Source organism: Ambystoma mexicanum, chromosome 2p (genome assembly GCF_040938575.1).
Source record: "Ambystoma mexicanum isolate Mex_15411 chromosome 2p, UKY_AmexF1_1, whole genome shotgun sequence".
In the NCBI taxonomy this organism is placed as follows: domain Eukaryota; kingdom Metazoa; phylum Chordata; class Amphibia; order Caudata; family Ambystomatidae; genus Ambystoma; species Ambystoma mexicanum.
Window position 1 is genome coordinate 934117754 of NC_090923.1, and position 5562 is coordinate 934123315.

The 5562-nt window shown below is 44.0% G+C and overlaps 1 long non-coding RNA gene across 1 annotated transcript; it reads right to left on the reverse strand.

Annotated features, from left to right (window-relative positions):
• Positions 1-383: 383 nt before the first annotated feature.
• LOC138565969 (uncharacterized) lies at positions 384-2354 on the reverse strand. Its single transcript, XR_011301746.1, has 4 exons — positions 1950-2354; positions 1387-1491; positions 1203-1284; positions 384-847 (listed from the first exon to the last, which is right to left on the reverse strand). It is a non-coding gene; the product is annotated as an uncharacterized lncRNA (long non-coding RNA).
• Positions 2355-5562: the final 3208 nt, after the last annotated feature.

The following is a 5562-nucleotide window of genomic DNA, read 5'->3' on the forward strand; positions in this document are numbered from 1 at the left end:
GAAAAAGCATAATCCGAGCCTCCGGTCTTGACATAGAATTCAGATTTTCAACACATTCGTTACTGAAAGTCATAATTCTATTAAAGACACGGAGGTGAAGGATTATCCCACCCTATCAATCGTATGAATGTTTAGTTGATATTATCATGTTTTATCTGTTATGCTTACTGCTTATGAGGAAATATTTGTACTAGTTTTATTGAAGATATGGTTTTGGTGTTTATGTATACGATTGCCCCACCCTTGTTTCGGGCTATAGTCACCTTTTTAATTTATGTTTTCTGTAGGAGGGGCAAACACTGAAAAGAGCAGGGTGACTCTAGCCTCCGGACCAGAGTATTATAATAACATCAAGAAACAGAAAAGATATGTCCAGAGCAAAGTATATTTAGAAAAAATGTATCCAAATTTATTAAAGATGATACAAAAATTGAAAACTGGTGAATAAATCACACAAAGTTATTGTACACTAATCATTTTAACATAACAAAACAGCAGCAACAATATGCCGAAAATCGGCTAAAACTACATCACTCATACTCAACATACCAAGTTCATTCATACACACACAACTCATCATACCGTGGCACACATCCAAAGTACTACAAAACACCAAAAAACATGCTAAAAACCAATGGGGAAGAGGAATTCATAACTAGTCCCCATAATAACACACATTATTGCGGTGTTTACAAACAATAGAAATAATTCACAAACAATCTATTGTCAGGGTGGATAGAAAAAACAGATGCAAAGATCACATCCCTGTAGAATTTTTCTCTCGACCGGTTTCGACGTGTAGTAGTGGTTAACTGAACGTCTTCCTCAGGAGGTGGATGTTACCATTCTGCAAAACAAGTACGCAAAAGCGACTATAAGCTACTACATGAAAAAGTCTTTGCCGACTGCCTATAACATACAATTAAAAAGGAGAAACAGGACTGCTAGCTAGCAGCCTGAATTGTTAAAAACAATTTAGGAACCGTGTATACCATAGTGAAAATAAGCATATACGGCCCCCGCTACAACAGCTGTGTAAACCAGAGCAAAAGGGTAAGTGACTCCCAAAAGAGAACCGTGCAAGATGAGAGGGAACCTTCAGGACCATGGTGAATCGACAACAAGAATGTGTATATATAATAATATATATCTAAATATCACTGGCAATATCTGTGTCTAAAAAGGACTAATAGTGGACTAACCTGATGAAAACCTTACTACTGCAACAATCTATGCAGTGTAGTGTGGCCAGTCACACGAAACAATTCAGGACTAAAACATAACCTGAAACAAGAAACAAGACCAGAATGCACTAGGTCAGGTAAATGAAAAACCTAAATTCAAAATGGAGTGTCTATGACTGAGGCAAAAGTACTAATATCTCACCTGAAGGGCGCCCCATGCAGTATAAGATGATCCAGCAATACATGTATTTGAAAAGTGAAGAGGCAGCGCCACTTAGCCTTAGCCTTCAACGCCGTCTGCAAATCACTGCAAAAATGGCACAAGAGCTCCATTACAATGTTAAATGGCAAGCAGTGACCCACGGCTTACCAGAGTACAAGGGCACTGCATGAAATGCATCTAAAGATCACCAATAGAATGGGAGGCAGCCGACGGACAACCACGCCGTTCTAAGGAATCCAAAAGGTGTTTAAATATAAAGGCACGAAAAGCCCAATAAATCAGATGGCGCTACGAGCACAATTGAAATAAAAAGGTAGACTTAAAGGCAAATGGCAGCAGTCTAAGATAAACGGTGCTATGTTTAAATATAAACACACGAAGTGCCAAATAAATCAATTAGAACGGCTCGTACGATTAAAATGTGATAGCGAGCTCAAAGGACAACAAACAGCAGTCTAAAGGGCGGCGCTGCAAAGTTAATTGTGCAGAGGGCTGTAGCTGAAAAGCTATTAACATTGCAGGAAGGCTGGCCACACGCTTACCTGCAAGACGATTGCTGTATAATGAAATTGTCCAGCAAAAAGAGAGACCAGATGGTAATCTCTTAGTTTAAAACTAATTGCAAATTCGAAACGCAACGCATGCGTGTAGGGACCTGCAAGGAGTGACTGGCTACAGCCAATAGTACACAGAAGCCTTTTTTAAAGGCAAAGCTAAAGACTGACTGCGCATGTCAGCAAGTGCTGCCAGTAAAGACATTCCACAAGCAAAACAAAGCGCAAATAATGTAGGAGGGGCGACAGATAACAAGCAAGCCGGGATCTGAGTCAGGACGTAGATGGAGTTTCGAAGAAGTACTGAACACATACTCGCAGGATCAAAGAAAGAGGAAGAATAGAAAAAGGACAAGAGTTTTTATTTGAGGACTGTTTTTTGATTGGTTACTTGGAGCACATGGTCAGTTTGAAGACCAATGGGGATGGACTACAAAATCCAAAAAACTTCATGGTTGTTGTAGTTTTTATTGGTTTTGTATGGTTATTGCATATTTGTTTTTTCTTTGCTGCTGACAGTAAAGATGAAGAGAAAGCATAATCCTTCACCTCTGTATCTTTAATAGAATTATGACTTTCAGTAACGAATGTGTTGAAAATCTGAATTAACACAGAGGTCTTTCATAAAGCATGTCATGTCGGTTCCTTCATACTTGTCCTGCTGTGGCGTTTTTTGCCACTGACGTGTGAATTCATCTGATTGGAGGAGCACCACAGGGGGTTTTCTCTGACCAAACGGGGGAAACCCGGATTCCCCCCAAAGCAGCATGCAAGCTTTTCCACAATGTCTTACTTAGGAAGCATGCTCACACCATTGTAATACTCTGAAGCCCAAAGCACAAAAGCATTGTTTTATTTATTTATTTGTTTTTTCAAATATTTGTGTCCTAATTTCTCCTATGATAGGAGCATTGGAACTATTGTGCCCCCAGACCAGGAGTGGGCTGGCCTATGGGTAACTCTGGAGATTTCCTAGTAGGCCCCTGTACTCTGGACCTTCTTCGTCTGGTAACCTATTTTATTTCGGATTTTTTCATAGGAAAAAAGGGTTGGGCTTGCTGACAATGTGCAATCTGGGGCCACTTTGACATTATTTCCAGGGCCTGTTTTCGATCCCAGTCCACCCCTGGCACCTCCCCGGACCGTGGCTCTTGCGGCAGTACAGCGCCTGGCACTTAACCGGGATCATAAATATCCCACATGCGCCTGGCACCTAATTAGGGTCACAAAGATCCCACATGCGCCCGTCACTAGGGTCATAAAGATCCCACATGCGCCCGTCACTTAATTAGGGTCATAAAGATCCCACATGCGGGCGGGAACGGATGAAACAAGGCGCCGACCCCGCCCTGAAGGGGGGGGGTGGTGGGGGTGGCACTATCTTGTGTTCCCCTTATCCCGTGCCGTGCCCCAGCGTCGTCGGGCAGCATACCTCTAACATATCATGGCACACTGCTTACCCCCTCCCCCTCAGGACTCACCCCGGAACGCTGATTAACCATACTTCTTGCGAGCACCAACGTAAAGTAAGACCACACGAAACAGGTGAACCACACAGATTCGGCCATAGGTCCGCGCTGAGAAACATCTGTGTATCACGCGCGTTATAAACAACCTATCTATCATAAATGACCGTTTACCATACATTCTAGACAATATTTCCAGACAAGAATACGGCTCCTCCACCAAATTCACTACAATATTAATACATTTCATTGACTTACTTTTTAGTGAGTAGATAACGTATACACAATATTTCAAAAGGGAATTAATGATCTCATTTTTTTTGCTGTTTAAATGACGGGCACTGTCCCACGGGATGCTTCCGCCAAAACAAAAGCATCGGTTGCTGCTGCAATATACGTTTCCCAACAATTTTGCTCGAGCCACTCGCTCTTCCAACCCAAGGAAAGACGCAGCGCTCGAAAGAAGGCAATTCCCAGCTACATTCCGTAAGGTCACGTTATCAAGATTGCATTGAAACGACTTCAAAGCCTACAGGGAAATACTCGAGACAGTCATGACATGTTACATGCGGTCTACGTACCTAGACATGTTTCAAACTGCAAGAGCAACACCAATGTTTACCCTGGGACATGCAGCACCGAAATGGGATATTTCACCTTTAGCTGTTTGCAGAGGCGTTGCTAGGGCGGGGGGCTTAGGGTGCTATAGCCCCTGGTCTTTTGTTTGTAGCCCTGGATAGAATCTCAGGAGCTACAACCAAAAGGCTGGCTTGCCCCCAGTCCTGACAGTTCCACCCTTAGCGTAGCCCCGGGTCTTTTCCAGACCTAGCAACGCCCCTGGCTATTTGTCTTGTTATTTAGCCCCGAGCCCCGCCAGTCCCAACATTAGCTCAGCCCCTGATTATCTCTAAACCTAGCAACGCCCCCAATCCTTGAATGAAACTTGATCAACTCGATACATCATTTTATTTTTATTTATTATTATTCTTTTTAAATGCTGCAAAAAAGGCCAGTCTGCTGCTTAACGTTGCACACCTATTACCCCTCCGCCACTTCTCAAGGAGTCTAAAGGCCAAACTGAGGTCACATGAGTACCCTTTCTTTTCCCACCCACCATGAAAGCACAAAGCGGCTCGACAAGCCCTGTACAATACCAACGTCTCGAAAATTACCGCTTTCCAGGAACCCCCACATTTGCACCATAACCTCCCTCTGCAACCTGCCCCTGCGCGCCCTCGTAACTGCCCCCATGCCTCCCTTTATGCCTTGAAACCCCCGCACCCTGCCATAGCCAGCTAGTGTCCCGCTATCTCCACATGTACCCGCCTGCCCCTAATTGCTCATAGCAATGATGGATCCCGTCGGCCCTTCTGAAAGAGCGCAGCCCTTGCCGGTATTCTCAACACAGCGCAGAACGATGGCCCTGTGTGTGCCGCTTGCCCAAGGTCACACCATGCACTTACCCTTTTGCTTCGCGGGTAAGCCAATAAGACACGCGTTGGTTACAAGATTTGCTTTTTAGCGTTTGTGTAAGTGTCAAGGTTAGCGCAGACTAGGCTTACCCCTATGAGATTCCAGCCTCCAACCTGTGGATCACACCCCGAACCCCGCAGCGCGCGCATGACTCACTGAGCTATCTCACCAGATCTGAGCTAGTGGAGCCAACTATTTATTACATTAAGCGCCTCTTCATTCTCATGAAAGCCCTGGCAATATTCGCTGCCCACATGAAATCTATTCTTCCTAACATTTGACTCTGACGTAACCGTTTAACTTGTTCGTCCAACCAGTTTTACAAGCGAGCCGAGTCTGCCATTACAATCACGATGTTGGCAGAGAGCATTTCCTCACCCTTCCACACGGCCATCCTAGCGTTGGTAACTCCAAGCCCTATTGAAACTGTATACCTCACAACATCCTCAGGTAACATACTTTGAACACAAAGAGCTACAAACCCTGCATACATCTCCCTCCCTTTACGTAACATTTCCTTTGGAAACCCCTGCTACAGACTGCATATAACTTACTTCTTTCAGGTAACGTCATTTTCTTAAACGCAAGGCGCTACAACCACATAACCTCCCCATAGCTTCAAATAACACTGCGGTTGTAAACATCATATATCATATCATAAT